The sequence below is a fragment of the Chiloscyllium plagiosum genome, unplaced genomic scaffold (genome assembly GCF_037043375.1).
Source record: "Chiloscyllium plagiosum isolate Xiang-an unplaced genomic scaffold, Cpla_swu_hap1 HiC_scaffold_1, whole genome shotgun sequence".
NCBI classification, from domain to species: Eukaryota; Metazoa; Chordata; class Chondrichthyes; order Orectolobiformes; family Hemiscylliidae; genus Chiloscyllium; species Chiloscyllium plagiosum.
The window spans coordinates 182886081-182906845 of NW_028270139.1; positions in this window are offsets into that span (position 1 = coordinate 182886081).

Below are 20765 nucleotides of genomic sequence, written 5' to 3' on the forward strand. Positions count from 1 at the left end.
ATTGGACACTCTGGCAGTAAGGAAACATGTTTCCGCTGATGGGTGAGTGTCGAACCAGAGGACTCAGCTTAAAAATACGGAGTAGACCATTTAGGACAGAGATGAGGAGAAACTTCTTCACCCAGAGAGTGGTGGCTGTGTGGAATGCTCTGCCCCAGAGGGCAGTGGAGGCCCAGTCTCTGGATTCATTTAAGAAAGAGTTGGATAGAGCTCTCAAAGATAGTGGAATCAAGGGTTATGGAGATAAGGCAGGAACAGGATACTAATTAGGAATGATCAGCCATGATCATATTGAATGGCGGTGCAGGCTCGAAGGGCAGAATGGCCTACTCCTGCACCTATTGTCTATTATTGAATACCGCACTTAGTCAAACAGCAAAGAGGGAGATTCTATTTGTGAAGCAGAGATTATTTAAGCACGGCAATACCTTGCTAGAAAGAAAAAGGCTCCCCAATCCTTTACGTTTATTACAGAGAGTGCTGGTACCCTGACTTGTGATCCTAAAAAGATCAATGCAGCCTTTAGAAAGTTCTGCTTCGAGTTGTATAAGTCGGAGAGCTCTGAGGATAGAGCGAGGAAGATGGAGTCTTTTTTTAAAAATCTGGCCCTTTCGGGCTTAACCTTGGGAGTAGGTGTCGCTTTTGAACGCTGCCCCTACAACCCTGGAAGTCCAGGAGGTGGTGAGGCAGCTCCAGAGCGGTAAAGCACCCGGGCCAAACGAATTTCAGGCTGAGTTTTATAAAGAATTTATAGACGAATCGGCTGGACCACTTACAGATATGTTTAATTATTCATATAGTCAGGGTAGCCTCCCGCCCTCCCTGAGAGAAGCAAATATCTCTCTCATTCTTAAGAAAGGAAAAGCCCCAGATGACTGTACTTTTTACAGACCTATATCCTTATTGAATGTGGACTTTAAAATTCTCTCAAAAATGTTGGCATTAAGATTGGAGAGGGTTTTACCATTTATTATAAAAGAGGCTCAGACGGAGTTTATCAAGGGTTGCAGATCTACTAATAATATTAGAAGAGTGTTAAACATGGTATAAGTCTGCCACAGGGAACGATACTGGGATTAGTCATCTTCCTAGATGCAGAGAAGGCATTTGATCAGGTAGAATGGCCATATCTATTTTATACTATGGAACGGTTTGGCATTGGAGAGGTCTTTGCCAAGTGGGTCGCAGTATTATATAACGACCCTAGAGCAGCGGTGATTACCAACGGCATAAGATCGGATAGCTTTAGTGTTGGCAGAGATTGTCATCAAGAGTGCCCTACCTCACCACTACTATTTACACTAGTGATTGAACCGCTGGCGGAAGCTATCCGAACCAACCCTAATATAACGGCCCCGGAGGGAGGATCGGGTTTAGCAGAAAATCACTTTTTACGCGGACGACGTCTTTCTTTTCTTAAATGACCCATCGATATCTGTGCCCCGCTTAATCCAAGTGGTTAACTTGTTTGGTACGTTTTCGGGTTACAAAATTAACTTTATGAAATCAGAGGCCATACTGCTAGGAGGTCTTACCAGCACATCCAATTTTCCAGCTGGATCCTGCTTCCCTTTTCAGTGGTCACTGAGAGGTTTTCTCTATTTAGGTATTTTTATTACCCCTATATTTGGTCAGCTATACAAAGCTAATTACTTGCATTAATTAGAGAAAATAAGGCAGGACCTCCAACGCTGGGAAGGTCTCCCGATATCCTGACGAGGAAGAAGAGGTTTGGTCATGATGAATATTCTACCTCACCTACATACCCCATGAGAATACTTCCCCTGATGGTGCCGAGACAGGCGCTGCGTCAGCTTTATGGTTGGCTCAGCTCCTTTATTTGGAACCATAGGCAGCCTCTTATTAAATTAGATAAGTTACAGCTCCCACAAGTAAGGGGAGGTCTAGATTTTCCGGATTTCAGAAGGTACCAACTGGGTTCTCTGTTATCATATGTTGCTGATTGGATCTCTTGTGACACACAATCAATGTGGTTGGATATCGAGGTTTGAAAATGTGTTGCTGGAAAAGCACAGCAGGTCAGGCAGCATCCAAGGAACAGGAGAATCGACGTTTCGGGCATAAGCCCTTCTTCAGGTTATTGAGGTTTCCCAAGCAAAATGCCCCCTCATCAATCTATTATTTATGAATAAGATGAGAGTTATTACAGATCATTGTAAAACCCAAATGTATTAAATACAATCAAACCTTGGAGGATAATGTGACAGAATAAGGGTAATTTATAAAAAACCTCCCCTTCTACTCCTATAGTGGGAACGTTGGGATTTCAGCCAGGCTTGACTGGTGCAATGCTGGATTTAAAATTTGTGAGACCAGAGGTATCTCCTGTGGGAGATCTGTTCGATGAGGAGGTCATAACGTCCTTCGAACAGTTGCGCCAGAAATTCGGGTTGCCTAGTACAGGCCTTTTTCGATATTTTCAAGTACGAGACTTCATACAAAAAATGACCACATTGATGACTAATCGGTACAAATCAGATATGGAAAGGAGAGTGCTTCGGCTGATGGGTGCACCCTCAGTCAGCACTCTCTACCACTCGCTAGGTAATAAGTTTTCAAAGGACATGGAACGGTTATATAAAACCTGGAATCAAGAATTAGGGATGGAAATCTCCTTAGAGATATGGGAGGATAGCTGGGAAAATGCCAGGAAGGTCTCTACCTGTAATAGAACTCAGGCTATTCGATTGAAGATACCTCATAGGGCTCATATGGCACTAGAGCGGCTTGCAAAGGTCAAGGCAGGAGCATCCCCAATGTGCCCTAAATGTAAAATAGAAGTTGGGACTCTCAATCATTGATTGTGGACATGCCATAAGATCCGTAGATATTGGGATAACACAGGGAATGCCTTGCCAAAGATTTTGGGAATGGAGATTGGCCTGGATCCAGTGTCTCTCTTTTCGAGCTTTCCAAATTTTCCTTCTCTAGATGCATCTGGGAAGAAACTATTTACTATCCTTTCCTTTTGTGCGAGGAAAAATATTTTAGTAAGTTGGATATTGAAAAGTCCCCCAGGACTTTCAAATTGGCAAAGGGGTAGTTATGGATTATACTCCCCTGGACTTCCTTGCAAATATGGTGCATCAAACAAACAGAATTAGGACATGGCAGCCCTTTTTGAACTACACCGATGCAGATGTATCGGCCATACTGTTTAGGGCCTTTTAGCCGTGAGGATGATGTTCGTTGGTTCAGGGGCCCCTGGGAGGAAGAATCCCGAATAAATACGGGTTTTGTTATGACTTGCTATAATTTTATTTTGAATGCATGTCTATTTATTTTTTACCTTCCTTTTTTTTTCTTTTAGTGTTGTTAGTAATGTACGATACTGTGTTTTTTTAATATATAGAATCTTCTTTTTTATATCTTATTTTGAGTTTTGGTAGTTTGTCGACGAGATTAGTAATTAGTTATTTTAAATTTTATATTGGTGTTGTTATTATACTGTAAAGTGGATACACTACTTTGTATTAATTTTGTAATTTTGTAAAGTAATTCAAAAATCTTTTTCTTTTCAATCAATATATTTACAAAAAAAAGCATCACTTTGCATTTATCCAGGTTGAACTCCATCTGCCATTTCTCAGCCCAGCTCTGCATCCTGTCTATGTCGCACTGTAGCCCTTGATACAATTATCGGCACCTCCAACCGTTGTGTCATCTGCAAATTTACCAACCCACCCCTCAACCCCCTCATCCAAGTCAGTTATAAAATCTACAAAGAGCAAAGGCCCAAGAACTGAGTCCTGCGGGACCCCACACAACACTGACCTCCAGGCAGAATACCTTCTATCTACAACCACTCTCTGCCTTGTGTCAGCCAACCAATTCTGAATCCAGATAGCCAAATCTCTCTGTATCCCATACCTCCTGACTTTATGAATGCGCCTACCACGGGGAACCTTGTCAAATGCTGTGCTGAAGTCCAAGTACACCACATCCATTGCTCGACCTTCGTCGACCTGTCTTGTCACCTCCTCAAAGAACTTAATAAGATTTGTGAGGCATGACCTCACAAAGCCATGCTGACTGCCTTTAATCTCGCTATGCTTTTCCAAATTCTCATAAATCCTATCCCTCAGAATTCTTTCCAAAATCTTGCTGACCACAGACGTGAGACTGACTGGTCTGTAATTGCCAGGGATTTCCCTATTCCCCTTCTTGAAAAGAGAACAATATTCACCTCCCTCCAATCCTCCAGTAAAACTCCCGTGGAGACTGAAGAAGCAAAGATCTTCACCAATGGCTTAGCAACTTCCTTTCTCCCTTCCCGGAGCAGCCTAGGATAAATCTGGTGTGAGAGATAAATCTGGTCTGGCCCTGGGGACTTATCAATCTTAATGCTTGCCAAAATTTCCAGCACATCAACTTCATCAGTCTTGATCTATTCAAGCCTGTTTCCCAGCTCCTCAAAGTTCTCATTCACAACAAGGTCTCTTTACTTAATGAAAACCGAAGCAAAAAACTCACTTAGAGCTTCCCCTCTCTCCTCAGACTCCACGCACAAGTTGGCGAAACTGAGGACTGCAGATGCTGGAGATCACAGTCAAGATTAGATCCTGCTCATCGGATGCTGCCTGACCTGCTGTGCTTTTCCAGCACCACTCTAATCCCTGATCGGCCCTACCTTTTGCATGACCATTCTCGTATTCCTCATGTATGAGTAAAATGCCTTCAGGTTCTTCCTATTCCTTCCCACTAAGCCTTTTTCGTGACGCCTCCTGGCTCTCCTCAGTCTATATCTGAGCTCCTTTGTAGCAAGTCAGCAATCCTCTAAAGCTGTGCTAAACCCTTGCTTCATCCGCCTTCTTCCTTTTGATGAGAAGCTTCACTGTTCTTGCCATCCAAGGCTCCTTAACCTTACCCCTTCTTGCCTGTCTCAGAGAACAAACTAGTGTATCACTCGCAACAACTGCTCCTTAAACAGTCTCCACATGTCTGTTGTACCCTTTCTGTGGAACAATTGTTCCCAATCTGTACTTCCCAACTCCTGTCTGATAGCGTCATAATTTCCTTTTCCCCAATTAACTATATTTCCAAAGTAACTGTTCCTTTCCCTCTCCAAGGCTATGGTAAATGTGAGGCAGTTGTGGTTATTGTCTCCCACTGCAAGATCTGACACCTGCCCTGGTTCATTGCTGAGCACCAAATCCAAAATGGCCTCTCCCTTTTTCGGTCTGTCTACGTACCGAGTAAGGAAACCCTCCTGAACACACCTGACAAAAACAGCTCCATCCAAACCTTCTGCACTCAGGAGATTCCAGTCAATACTGGGAAAGTTGAAGTCACCCATAACAGCAACACTGCTACATCTGCATTTTTCCAAAATCTGTCCACCTTGAGTTCTTCGATCTCCAAACTGCTAGTAGGGGGGTCTGTAGAAAACCCCCAGTTAGGTGGCTGTTCCCTTGCTGTTCCTAACTTCCAACCAGGAGGAGAAAGTGAGGACTGCAGATGCTGGAGATCAGAGTTGAAAATGTGTTGCAGGAAAAGCGCAGCAGGTCAGGCAGCATCCAAGGAGCAGGAGAATCGACGTTTCGGGCAAGAGCCCTTCTTCAGCAACTATCGACGTTTCGGGCATGAGCCCTTCTTCAGGAATTCCTGAAGAAGGGCTCATGCCCGAAACGTCGATTCTCCTGCTCCTTGGACGCTGCCTGACCTGCTGCGCTTTTCCAGCAACACATTTTCAGCTCTGATCTCCAGCATCTGCAGTCCTCACTTTCTCCCTGTTCTGATAATGCGAACTTTGACAAGGTGGCCTCCGAAATGTCCACCTGCTTCCTCAACCGAAGAATCCTCAGCACCATTGTTGACAGGGCCCTTAGCTGAGTCTGGCTGATCTCCCGCCCTTCTGTCTTAACTCCCTGTCTTTCCTTCCAAAGGAACAATAGGGTTCCCCTTATCCTCGCTGTGGGATATAGGTGAATTAATGTTATTTCTGCAATTATAAGTTCTGATACAGAGTAAATGAATTCACATTAGTTTGGGATTGTTTCGGACGAGAGCTGACTTAGCAAAAATGAGGAAACATATAATCCGTTAAAGAAAATGGTATGTTAGCATGAGACGTGATTACAGAACAATGGTGGATGTATGGGCAAACAGGAAAAACATCTGTTTCCCCACTTGTACAGAGACACAGGAACAAACCCCAATTAAAAGGGCTTAGTGATAAGATGCTGTGAGGGGCAGCGCAGATGGAGGGAGCAGATAATGGTAAGCAAAGGATGGGATGACGTCAAACAACCTTATAGGAGGCAGAGATAGACATTTGTCACTGACAAGGCCGGATAAACAGAAGTTGTGGGATCAGTCTTAAGGAAATGAGTGATGTAAGCGAAGCAGGGAACAAACAATGGAATAAGGAAAACATATGGGAAAAAACTGTATAAATTGCGAGAGTTTGTTAGGGTTTACTGTGCATTTGTCATTGCCTTACCTGGCAATTAGACATGGCACCCACTTGCAAGTGTACAAATAAACGACTCTGTTTCAGATATTTGGTCTCGGACTGAAATTATTAAAGTGAGTGAGCTTTTGTTTCTCACAATTGGGGGCTCGTGTCCGGGATTTTCTTCCATCACCGGGGGGAGTGTCTGGCCTTGGACACTGGGAAGATGCGTCCCGTTCCCCATTGAGGAGCGGTCTCGTGTCCCGGTTTGGTCCAGTCCCTTGGGTGACTGGTGTGAATCCTACAAGAGAGACATCTGAATCAGACAGTGATAGGAGGTTGATAGACAATACGGAAAGAAGGGGCCAGGCAACTCTGTGCACAGACCAGGGTAAGAAAATTGACTTTTAAGTATTGCCTTGGTGGCCGGGATTGGGCTCTAGTAGTTAATAAGGGACTAACGAAGGAACTCAATATGGATTGTGCTGTCGGTAAGGAAAAAGCCTCCGGGAAAACAAAGTAAGGAAAGGCAATGGAAATGGAGGCGGGGTCCCTTACAACATACCTCCAGAAAGTCCTTTGGGCAGGATGTTGTGGAATTGGCAAAATAATACTTGTACAAGGGAGAAAGATGATTAAATATTGTTGCTTTGTATGGACTAAGGAATCCATTCTTCGTCCCGCTGTCTTCTGGCCAAAGTACAGATTGGACGAAGACTGGGTTTGTGAATATCTGAATTTATATGTCAATGTGCGAGAGAGAGAGAGAATGAAAAGAGCTGTACAGCTGGTAGGAAGTTTAACCCTTTGTGATTTGGTTTGAGTGAACATTTGTTTGTTGGTGATTGAATGTTTGTGTTTTATTCCCTGGAGTTTGAGTTCCAGGACTGTTTTGAATCTGATTTTTATTATGGAAACTTAACATGATTTCTTTTAAGGTTAAGGATTCTATCGAGATTATGAAGAAGAAAAAAAAGAATGATAACTCCTGTTCTTTTTACAGATCATGACTGCCTTACTATCAGTTTCTAACTAATCTCTTTTATCTTTACATAAAAGCGATTTATGGAGGACAGTTGAAGTTTCAGTTCAACATTAGATTGTAGTAAAAGCAAAATTCTATGGTTAATATCTGTGACCTTGGATTCAGCCATTGTTCATGCATTAGAAGTTTTTTTTAAAAAACTTGAGTAGACAAATTCTTTTAAGGCAGCTCTGATTATTTTATGACCTATAGTATTATAATTGAGCAATGATTGGTCAGGACTATTTAAGAAAACTAATTTTGGATCTAAATTAAAGGACTAAAACTGGGTAATTACAGTGAATTGCAAAATTGGGAACTGTATGCATTTTGCATTTAAACTATTAAATACTGAAGAAATGAACGTAAATATATAAATATATTTATAAGTTAGGAACAGGTTAGTCAAGCATGAATTGATGAATTGGTGTTTGAAGTTATGGGGAGCTAGAAATATTGCAATATCTCTTTAAAGAAAGAAAAAGGGGAAGAACGTGACGACATATCCCCTTCGGGAGGTACCCATAGGGGACAAAGAGATTGGGTTTGTAAGTGCCCCCCCTCACTAGTGGGAAGGTCAGAACATTTAAAAAGAAAATGAAGGTCCTGGTTGAGGATCCGGTGGGGTTGTCTGAACAAATTGATCAATTTCTGGGGCCCAGTCTGTCTACCTGGGCTGAGTTAATGTCTATTTTGAATATATTATCTACTGGGGAGGAAAGGGGACTTATTCGGGGAGCTGCCATTAAAATAAGGGACAGGGAACACCCGGTTGGAGATGGGGATGCTGGACAGGGAGAGGTGAAGTTTCCCCTCAAAGACCCCCAGTGGGAAAACCAAAACCTGGAGCATAGAGAAGAAATGAGGGAATTGAAAGACCTGATTCTAAAAGGAATAAGAGAGGCAGTTCCAAAGTCACAGAATTTGACTAAAGCCTTTGAAGTTAGACAGGAGAAAGATGAGACTCCCTCAGCTTTCCTGCAAAGATTAAGGGACTCAATGCGGAAATATTCTGGAATGAACCCTGAGGACCCAGTGACACAGGGTCTGTTGAAAGTACATTTTGTGACAAAAGCATGGCCAGACATACAGAGAAAGATACAGAAGATAGAAGGGTGGAGTGAAAAACCATTAGATGAATTGTTAAGAGAGGCACAGAAAGTGTTTGTAAAGAGGGAGGATGAGAGACAAAAACAGAAGGCGAAAATGATGGTAGCTACAGTTGATGAGGTAATTAAGGGGAGAATGGAACCAATAGTGAGCAACCGGAGCGGCAGGAGGCAGCATGTAGGACAGAGAGGAAGAGGGAGAGGGAGAGGACAAGGGGGAGCATTTGGTAGAGGGTTTGGGCGACAGGGGCAGAGATGGAAGTCTCCACAGGCAGGATGCTATTATTGTGGAAAGATAGGGCATTTTAAGCAGGAGTGTCCTGATCTACAAAGAGAAGAAAGGGCAATTCCGCTTATGAACTTTGTTGAAGAGTAGGGGTGTCAGGGGTTCCTGCCCTCGGGGGCCCATCAGGAACCCTTGATAAACTTGAAGGTGGGACCCTGTAGGGAGGAGGCAGTCTTCCTAGTAGATACCGGGGCACGGTCATCGCTGAATTTTAAACCAAAGAGGGTAGAAATGTCGACATGGTCAATTACTGTTTCAGGGGTGAAAGGGGAAGGATTTACTGTTCCAGTATTTGAACCTATGATGATAGAAGGTCCTAAGGATAGGGTCACAGGGGAACTGCTGTATATCCCTGATATAGGAAGTTACTTACTGGGGAGAGACTTAATTATCCTTTTAGGACTGGAGATTGGAATTCAGGAAAAAGAATTAGTAGTACAACTGGCAATGTTGACAGAGGATGCAGAGAAAAGATAGACCCTATTGTATGGCTAGAGAAGGGAATCGTGGAAAACTACAGATCCCTCCCCTTTTAATAAATTTAAAACGGAAAGGGGACGTTGTCTGTGAACGACAATATCCTATTTCCATAGAAGGTAAACGAGGACTGCAGCCAGTAATTGAGGGACTGATTAGAGATGGACTGTTGGAGCCATGTATGTCTCCTTATAATACCCCAATTCTACCAGTGCGGAAATCTGATGGAACTTATCGATTGGTGCAGGATTTGAGAACATTGAATCGAATAGTACAGATCAGACACCCAGTGGTGCCAAACCCCGACACGTTATTAAGTAAGATCCCTCATGACCACAGATGGTTTAGTGTGATAGATTTAAAAGATGCCTTTTGGGCTTGTCCCTTGGCGGAGGAAAGATTTGGGACTATCCCCCTATGAAATTTTATTTGGATTACCTTATCTGGGAACGAATGGAGAATTGCCAATTCCCGAAACTAAAGATTTGTTTTTAAAGAAGTATATACTGGGCTTGTCGTCCTCTTTATCTTTCCTCAGGAAACAGGGTTTATTGGCACAGACTCCGCCCCTTGAATTCACTGTTCACCCCATCCGGCCGGGTGATTGGGTCTTAGTAAAATCATGGACAGAGACTAAATTGCAGCCGGACTGGGAAGGGCCGTACAAGGCTCTTTTGACTTCCGAAACGGCAATAAGGACGGCGGAAAAAGGCTGGACTCATTACACTCGGATCAAAGGGCCTGTGGACCCTCCAGTTGAGGAAGAAGTCTGGACAGCCGAATCAACGCAAGACCCGCTAAAACTCAGACTAAAGAGACTTTGAGTAACTGACTATACAGTGGCGGCGCGAGCGCGGGATTATTTCTGTAAGATTGTATATTAAGCCTTTTTGTGCTTCAGCATGATGATTAGAACACTGGGAATGTTTAGAGTTATGATGCTAGCCCTCTTAGTATTGGGATTTTGTCACATATCATTTTCATATGTATTATTAACGGTTCCCGAGTCTGATAATCCACAAGTAATAGACACTGATGCATGCAGTTTAGTAAATTGTGGGGATGTAGTTAATCAAAGACAGTACCGCAGCTCAGAGATACATCTTAAGTCCTATGGGGTTGGCCTCGGGGATGGTATCTGGTATTATGGTCTCGTCACAGTACACCGGGCCCCCTTCCAACCAGCTCGCAATTGTCTTGATAAGAAGTGTAACCCCATATACCTAACGATAAGGAAAACCACATGGCACGAAGCAGTTTTGGGGGGGGGGACACTTATGAGATACAATTAAATGAAACATTTGGGATTGAAATGAAAACAAATGGGAAGGAGTTCGTGGGCTGTTGTTTTCGAATTAGTGTAGGACAGGGAAAACGGGTAGAATTACTGGATAATGAGATACAACATTTCACCCCTCCCGATGATCCTAAAGTAGTAAAAATTATAGAGGTAAAAGACTTGAAACAGACCATCGAGATAGAAACTGGGTACGGGGATGCAAATGCCTGGGTTGAATGGGTAAAGTATACTGTAAAAAGTCTGAACAAAAGCAATTGCTATGGATGTGCCTCCGGTAGGCCAGTGGCCCAGGTGGTTCCCTTTCCGCTCAGGTGGAAGCGAGACAGGAAGGGCATGAAATGTATGATAGCCCTGTACCAGGATGAGACTGCATGGAATGATAGGAATTGTACCTCCCTATCTCTGATGTTCCCTCCCTTGGAGAAGAAAGATGCAAACGTTCCCCCCACATTTTCCGCCGCAGTTGGAAATCACACGTCATGTGTGCGCAGGCGAGGTACAAGTCAGTCGAGAGATTTGGGGGAGCTGAAATTATGTACAGAGATTAAGAATGTTACTGAAACGGAGAAGGGAGGGAACTACTCAGCACTAAAGGTTCCCCGAGCGGATCTGTGGAGGAAAAATATTGAGACCCACACTACCTCCGGATTGGAGAGGGATATGCGCAATTGTACAATTGGCAATTCCATTTACCTTGGCATTTGAGAAGGAAAAGATCGTAGGGAAAAAAGGAAGGGGTAAGAGATTACTGTTAGATACTTCTTTTGATGACAGGATTTATCTCGACTCGGTAGGAGTCCCTAGGGGAGTACCTGATGAATTCAAGGCTCGTAACCAGATTGCAGCAGGCTTTGAGTCAGCTCTCTTTTGGTGGGTAACAATTAATAAAAATGTAGATTGGATAAATTACATTTTTTATAATCAACAGCGATTTATAAATTATACAAGAGAGGCGGTTAAAGGAATATCGGAACAGCTGGATGCTGCCTGACCTGCTGCGCTTTTCCAGCAACACATTTTCAGCTCTGATCTCCAGCATCTGCAGTCCTCACTTTCTCCCCGTTCTGATAATGCCAACTTTGACAAGGCGGCCTCCGAAATGTCCACCTGCTTCCTCAACCGAAGAATCCTCAGCACCATTGTTGACAGGGCCCTTAGCTGAGTCTGGCTGATCTCCCACCCTTCTGTCTTAACTCCCTGTCTTTCCTTCCAAAGGAACAATAGGGCTCCCCTTATCCTCGCCTACCAACCCACCAGCATCCATGTTCAGAGGATCATTAACCACCATTTCTGTCACTTCCAAGGAGGCCACCACCAGACACATGTTCCCCTCCCCTCCTTGTTGGAATTGGTGAGTTGGACCACATTCAAGAATTCAGCAAACATCCTAGACGAAAATGACACTACCATCATAGACTTCATTAGCAAGTGTGTCGAGGACTGCGTGCTGAAGAAGTCAATCCGTTTGTCCCCCACACAGAAACCTTGGATGAAACAGGAAATCCATTGCCTACAAAAGGCCAAGTGTGCACCATTCAAATCAGATGACCCAGAGCTTTCCAGTAAATCCAGATATGACCTCCACAAGGCCATTAGAAATTCCAAGAGGCAAGACTGGACCAAGTTAGAGTTCCAAACTAACCACACAGGCACCTGTCACCTCTGTCAAGGCCGACATGAAGTAACGGGGTACAAAGTGAAGCAGAGCAAAATAGTAATCAAAAACACAACCTTCCCTAATGGACTCAACACTTTTTATTTTCAGTTCGATCAGAATATAAGTGGTGTGAAGTCACCTTCCCCGAGAGCCCCCGATGTACTTGCTCCCTCAGTCACTGCTTCAGATATCAGATAAGTATTTGCTGACATCTTTAGACTCCCTTTCCTACAATCTGTAAACCACCATCATACCAGTTGCAAAGAAAACTCATAGAACGTGCATCAATGACTTCCACCCAGTAGCTCTGACCTCAATAATTATGAAGTGCTTGGGGAGGTTAGTCATGGCCCACATCAATTGTAGCCTCCCAGCCTGCCTTGATTCCCTGCAATTTGCCTACCGATGAAACAGGTCCACAGCGGATGCCATTCCGTGGCCCTACACCCATCCCTGGAACATCTGGATAATACAATACCTATGTCAGGCTCCTACATTATTAATTATAGCCCCATCTTCAACACTATAATCCCAACCAATCTAACCTCAAAACTCAAGGTTTGTGTAAAGATTTGTAGCTCGGTGCTAGTTGTCATAGTTGTGGGTATGTTCGCCGATCTGGGAAGTTGATTTGCAGATGTTTTGTCCCTTACCTAGGTGACATCTTCAGTGACTTGGAGTCTCCTGGGAAGTGTTGCTGTACTGTGTCTTCTGGAATTTATTTGGTTCATACACATGATTACAATTTAAACACGTCTCACCAAAATAAAAGTCCCAATACCCATCATGTGTAAGACAAATGGAATTTACAAGATTCCATGCAAAGACTGCACAAAACACTTTATAGGGCAAATAGGCAGCAACTACCAATCCGCATCCATGAACACCAGCTAGCCACTAAATGCCACGACCAGCTGTCCCCAGTAGCCATACACACAGATGACAAGGACCACAAATTCGACAGGGACAACTCAATGATCATAGCACAAGCTAAACAGGACAGCCAGAGAATTTCTAGAAGCATGGCACTCAGCCACAGACTCAGTCAACAAACACATTGACCTAGACTCAGTATACTGGCCACTACAATGAATAACTGGAACTGGCAACCGAAAGCAGCAGAACTAAAATCAAATAAATTCCAGAAGACACAGTACAGCATGGGAAATTCGGCATGTCCAAAAGGACATTTATCAACATTTTCAGAAACACCACAGAGAGCACTTTATCCGGATGCATAACTGCCTAATACGGTAACTGCTCTGCCCAGTACCGTAGGACACTACCAAAAAGCGTACACACCTCAGGCCACCACAAAAGTCAGCCTCCCATGCATGGACTCCTACACTTCACATTGCCACAGAAAGGCTGGCAAAAACATCAGAGACCCCTCCCACCCTGGGAACACTGTCTTCCAACACCATCAGAGACCCCTCCCACCCTGGGAACACTGTCTTCCAATACCATCAGAGACCCCTCCCACCCCGGTAACACTCTCTTCCAACACCATCAGAGACCCCTCCGACCCTGGGAACACTGTCTTCCAACACCATCAGAGACCCCTCCCACCCCGGTAACACTCTCTTCCAACACCATCAGAGACCCCTCCGACCCTGGGAACACTGTCTTCCAATACCATCAGAGACCCCTCCCACCCCGGTAACACTCTCTTCCAACACCATCAGAGACCCCTCCGACACTGGGAACACTGTCTTCCAATACCATCAGAGACCCCTCCCACCCTGGTAACAGTCTCTTCATCATCATCAGAGACCCCTCCCACCCCGGTAACACTCTCTTCATCATCATCAGAGACCCCTCCCACCCCGGTAACACTGACTTCGAACATCATCAGAGGCCCCTCCCACCCTGGTAACACTGTCTTCGAACATCATCAGAAACCCCTCCCACCCCGGTAACACTGTCTTCGAACATCATCAGAAACCCCTCCCATCCGGTAACACTCTCTTCATCATCATCACAGATCCCTTCCACTCCGGTAACATTCTCTTCATCATCAGCAATGACCCCTCCCACCCCGGTAACACTCTCTTCAAACACCATCAGAGACCCCTCCCACCCCGGTAACACTCTCTTCCCTCATTTTCCGTGGGGCAGAAAATACAGAAGCTTATGCACTTGTACCAACAGGTTGAAAACTAGCTTCTTCCCTGCTGTTTTTAGATTGCTGAATGGACCTCTCTCTAATTCCAAACCAAATATTGATCTTGCTTTTGTGCACCTCCTGTGCAGCTGTAACCTTGTATGCCTCACTATCTAATAACCCTATGATCTGTATGTCCTTCTATGTTATGTTCTGTCTGTACTGCTTGAAAAACAAATCCTTTCACTGCACTTAGGTACATGTGACAATAATAATCAAATCAAATGAAAATCTTGTTAGCTTTCTGCATGGTCTGTTCCCTCTGGCTCACCTTGGCCCACTCGTCCTTCACTCCTGACACCACCTTGTTCCCTGGCCAACTTCTCTGTCTCGGGTTTGCTGCAATGCTCTAACGAGACTCAGCAGAAGCAGGAAGAACAGCACCTCATTATCTACCTGTTAACTCTACAGCCTTCTGGACTCAATATTTGGATCCTGAGGCACCTTTTCCCATGTCCTTAGCCCAGCATTCTTATCACATGCACTGCTATTACACACATCACATTATCAGTCATTGATTGTCCCCATTAGCAGCTATTCACTCTCCTAGGCTGACTGTTATTTTTCCCTCTTTTTTCTATCCAACTGATCTTATCTCTCTTTGACCTCTATCTCCACTTATTATTTACTCCTTACCCCCTCCCCCATCATAACGTCTGGACAAAAAATAACTTTTACCTATCTACCATCAGTTCTGAAGAAGGGCACAATGTTAATTTTGATTTCTCTCCACAGATACTCCAGACCTGCTGAGATTTTCCAACAAATTCTGTTTTAGTTTCTGATTTCCAGTGTCTGCAGTTTTTTTCATTTTTTTATGAGGAGTTGGGACATCATGTTGAGGTTGTAGGACACTTTGATGCGTTTTGAAGTACTGTGTATAGTTCGAGTCACACTGCTAAAGGAAGGATATTATTAAATTGGAGAGGGTTCAGACAAGATTTACAAGGATGTTGCCAGGACTACAGATTTGAATTCTAAGGAGTTGTATAAGACTCTGGTACGGCCGCATCTGGAATATTGTGTGCAGTTTTGGTCGCCATACTATAGGAAGGATGTGGAGGCATTGGAACGGGTGCAGAGGAGGTTTACCAGGATGTTGCCTGGTATGGAAGGAAAATCGTATGAGGAAAGACTGAGGCACTTGGGGCTGTTTTCACTAGAGAAAAGAAGGTTTAGGGGTGACTTGATTGAGGTGTACAAGATGATTAGGGGGTTAGATAGGGTCGACAGTATGAACCTTTTCCCGCGTATTGAGTCGGGTATTACAAGGGGGCATAGCTTTAAATTAAGGGGGGGTAGATATAGGACTGATGTTAGGGGTAGGTTAGTTCATGGAATGCCCTGCCAGTAACAGTGGTGGACTCTCCCTCTTTATGGGCATTTAAGAGGGCATTGGATAGGTATATGGAGGATAGTGGGTTAGTGTAGTTTAGGTGGGCTTGGATCGGCGCAACATCGAGGGCCCAAGGGCCTGTACTGCGCTGTATTCTTCTATGTTCTATGTTCTATGAGAGAATAGTCTGGGACTTTTTTCACTGGCATAGGTGGTTGAGGGGTGACCTTAAAGAGGTTTACAAAATCATGAGGGGCATAGATAAAGTGAATGGCAAAGGTTGTTTCCCCAGATTGGGAGAGTTGAAAACTATGGGGCATATTTTTCAGGTGAGAGGAGAAAGACTTAAAAGACCTGAGGGTATCTTTTTCACTAGGCGGAAGTGGGTACTGCAGATGCTGGAGTCAAGAGTAGAGTGGTGCTGGAAAAGCACAGCAGGTCAGGCAGCATCAGAGGACCTGGAAAATCAACGTTTCAGGCAGGATCACTTCATCAGAAATGTTGATTCTCCTGCTCCTCGGATGCTGCCTGACCTGCTGTGCTTTTCCAGCAGCATCACTCTAATCTTGACTGGTAACCTTTTTGCACAGAGGATGATTTGTATGTGGAGTGAACTAATTCAGAAAGTGGTGAATGCAAGTACAGTTACAACATTTAAAAGACCTTTGGGTAGTTACATGAACTGGAAAAGGTTAGAGGAATATGAGCCAGCTGCATGCAAATGAGATTAGTTTTGTTTCGGAAACTTGAGTTGGACTGAAGGGTCTGTTTCTGTGCTGTATGACTTGAAGACTCTATCAGCATTAGTTAGTTAGGCTCCATAAAAATGCACAGATGATGATGTAGCAGGCTGATAGAGTTCCGTCAAAATGCAACAAGGCTGAACCAACATTCACCCTGAGGCCTTATCTGGAAATAGAAATGAGGATAACCTCCATACCACACCAAGAAAGACAAAGCAATGGGGTTTAGTTGAGGCAGGGAATGAAGCAAGGCTTTGGGGAGGAGATAGGTTTGCACCTCGGAGGATAGGGAGTGGGGAGACCAAGGGAACAAGTGCCTTGCCACTTTTGGAAAGTGTGTAAAACAAGGTGTTTGTCTTAAACAGACAATTGTGGAATTGGACTAATGTTTGGTTCAGGTGACTTACAATGTAAAAATACCTGATGAAGCATGTTTGAGTTAGAGTGCAACTTTGGAACCTTTTCTAGGGGAGACTCTCCCAGTGCTGGTTCAATAAATAATTGTTGTACTTCAAGGCTCCTGAGATTATTTGTAAAATAATGAGCCCTTCCTGAAGAAGGGCTCATGCCGGAAATGTCGATTCTCCTGCTCCTTGGATGCTGCCTGACCTGCTGCGCTTTTCCAGCAACACATTTTCAGCTCTGATCTCCAGCAGTCCTCACTCTCTCCTGAAAAATAATCTACCACAATAAAATGTTTACTCTTATTTCAAGGGTGTTAGAGTATAAGAGTTGGGAAGTCTGACAGCACCTGTACCACATCTGCAGTATATGAGCAGTTTTGGCCCCCAAATTTAAAGAATGATATTCTTTCATTGGAGGTAGTTCAAAGAAGGTTCACAAGGTATGGAAGGATTGTGTTATGAGCAAGGTTAAACAATGTGGGACTCTACTCACTGGAGTTTAGAGGAGTGAGAGGTGATCTCCTGGAAACATGTAGGATTCTTAAAGGGTCTGTGATGCTGGAAAAGCACAGCAGGTCAGGCAGCATCCGAGGAGCAGGAGAATCAATGTTTCAGGCATAAATCCTTCATCAGGAATGAGGCTTATGCCTGAAACGTTGTTTCTCCTGCTCCTCGGATTCTGCCTGACCTGCTGTGCTTTTCCAGCACCTCACTCTCGACTCTGATCTCCAGCATCAGCAGTCCTCACTTTTTTTTTCTTAAGGGGCTTGACAGGGTAAATAATGAGAGTATGTTTCCCCTCAGGGGAGAGTCTAACACAAGAGGGCAGAATCTCCGCATAAAGGGGTGATAATTTAAAACTGACATAAGGAGGAATTTCTTCGTCTTTGGAACTTTTTGCCACAAAGAGCTATGGGGTTGATCCCCTTGTGTACATTTGAGGCTGAGACAGATAGATTGTTGGTTGTAGGGGAATTGTGGGTTTGGGGGAAAAGGCAGGCATGTGGGCATGAGGAATGTCAGATTAGCCCTGATTCTATTGAATGGTGGAGCAAGCTCAACGAGTTGAACAGCCCATTTCTGTTTTTATTTCTTATGGTCTTATCGATTCCAACAATTTCCTAACATCACACGTTAATCTAACCGGAAGCGGCAGGGACAGACCACTATAAACACCGGAGGAAACATCAAAGAAGCGCTTCGCAGGAGGCTCCCAAGCACTGATGATGTCGCCTAGCCAGGGGACGAAACGTTTGCAACAAAAACTTCCAGCTCGGCGAACAGAACCACAACAACGAGCACCTGAGCTACAAATCTGCGCACAAACTTTGGTCTACAGTTTCCCACTTTCTGCCTCCTTCCTTTTTAAATAAGAATGCTATATGCTGGAACCTTTTCTGTGGAATTAGCGAATTTCGCAGTATCATAACCTAATGTGCAGTAGATGTGATCTATATGGACTTCAGTAAGGCGTTCGACAAGGTTCCCCATGGGAGACTGGTGAGCAAGGTTAGATCTCATGGAATACAGGGAGAACTACAGTGAGTCTAACGGCTTAAAAACCTTAGTTCAGGTGTCGGGCCTCCATTTGCCGAGAGGTGCGAGGGATGAGCGAAGAACGTCTGGGGAGTTTTTAAGTGGGTGAGATCTAACCAACTTAAAAACTCCCCAGGAGTCCTTTGCTCAGGGTAGTTGCGTGCTCCTCCTGCAGAATGTGGCAGGTGAGGGACATTTGCGGGAAGTGCACCCAACTCCAGCTCCTCGAAAACTGAGTTGGGGAACTGGAGCTGGAGCTGGATGAACTATGGATCATCCAGGAGGCTGAGGGGGAAATTGAGAGGATGGACAGGGAAGTGATCACTCCCCAGACACAAGATAAGGACAGCTGGATTACTGTCACGGGGAGGAAAGGGAACCGATGGTCAGAGCAGAGATCCCCTGTGGCCGTTCCCCTCAGCAATAAGTATACCGTTTTGGATACTGCTGGTGGAGTCAGCCTGCCAGGGGAAAGCCATAGTTGTCAGGTCTCTGGCACTGAGCCTGGCACTGTGGCTCAGAAGGGAAGGGTGGGAAATAGAAAAGCGCTAGTAATAGGGGACTCAATAGTTAGACGGATTGACAGGAGATTTTGTGGTCAGGAACGGGACTCCCGGAAGGTACGTTGCCTCCCTGGTGCCAGGGTCCGGGATGTCGCCGATCGGGTCTACAAGATTCTAAAGGGGGAGGGGGACCAGCCAGAAATCGTGGTACATATCGGCACCAATGATATAGCCAGGAAAGGGATTGAGGATCTGAAAAGTGACTACAGAGCGTTAGGTTGGAAGCTGAAGAGCAGGATGAGTAGAGTAGTGATCTCGGGTTTGCTACCGGTGCCACGAGATAGTGAGATGAGGAACAGTCAGCAAATGTAGCTTAACACGTGGCTGTGAGGCTGGTGCAGGAGGGAGGGCTTCAGATACCTAGACCATTGGGATACCTTCTGGGGAAGGTGGGACCTGTACATGAAGGACGGGTTGCACCTGAACTGGAGGGGCACAAATATCCTGGGTGGGAGATTTGCTCATGCAATTCGGGAGGGTTTAAACTAGTTTGGCAGCGGGGTGGGAATTGGAGCCACATGTCTGAGAGGGGGTCAGTTGCAGACAGGACAGTGGTAGGATGTAGTGAATCTATCGGGAAGGTTTCTCATGCGATGAAACAAAGGGATCGTTAAAGTGTGTCTGTTTTAATGCAAGGAGTGTCCAGAATAAGAGTGACGAACTTCGAGCATGGACCAGCAAAACATAAAACATAGAAAAGTACAGCACAGATGTTGTGAAACTTGAAAGGGTTCAGAAAAGATTTACAAGGATGTTGCCATGGTTGGAGGATTTGAGCGATAGGGAGAGGCTGGGGCTGTTTTCCCTGGAGCATTGGAGGCTGAGGGATGACCTTGTACAATCATGAGGGGCATGAATAGGATAAATCGACCAAGTTTTTTTCCCTGGGGTGGGGGAGTCCAGAACTAGAGGGCATAGGTTTAGGGTGAAAAGGGAAAGATATAGAAGAGACCTAAGGGGCAAAGTTTTCATTCACAGGATGGTACGTGTATGGAATGAGCTGCCAGAGGAAGTGGTGGAGGCTGGTACAATTGCTGGAGGGATACGGGCCAGGTGCTGGTAAGTGAATCTTGATTGAATTGGGATATCTGGTTGACATGGACGAGTTGGACCAAAGGGTCTGTTCCTGTGCTTTACATCTCTATGACTATGACTCCAAGACCCTATGATGGGTGACTAAGGCTATGGGGACTTTTCTGCTATAAATTACAACCATTTTGTCAGTATGTTTTCCCTAATTATGATGATTGTTCAAAGTTCCTCTTTTTCTATAATCTCAGCATTACCTATTACTATTTGGATAATACCAGCATATTCTGCAGTGAAAGCTGAGGCAAATATTAACTTTGTGTCTCTGTTATTTCTGTGTTCCCACTATTAACTCCCCGGTCTCATCCTGCAAGGGACCAGTATTTATTTTAGATGGCTATGCAGACAATTTCACCCTGGGTGGAGGAAAACTGCTTCAAGCAGGTCAACACGTCTGCTCCATCCGTTTCGTTTTGTTTCCCATTTGTGCTTCCTTAATTTACCTTTAGTGATGTCCTGAACTCCCGGCCCCAGCGCAGACTTTGCGTGGCATCCTCCCAACCCAGCATGCTTGTCTCTCGGCCCGGTGTGCCTGTCTCTCGTCCTGGCGTGGCGGTCTCCCGGCCTGGCGTGGCGGTCTCTCGTCCTGGCGTGGCGGTCTCTCGGCCCGGTGTGGCGGTCTCTCGGCCCGGTGTGTCTGTCTCTTGGCCCGGCGTGGCGGT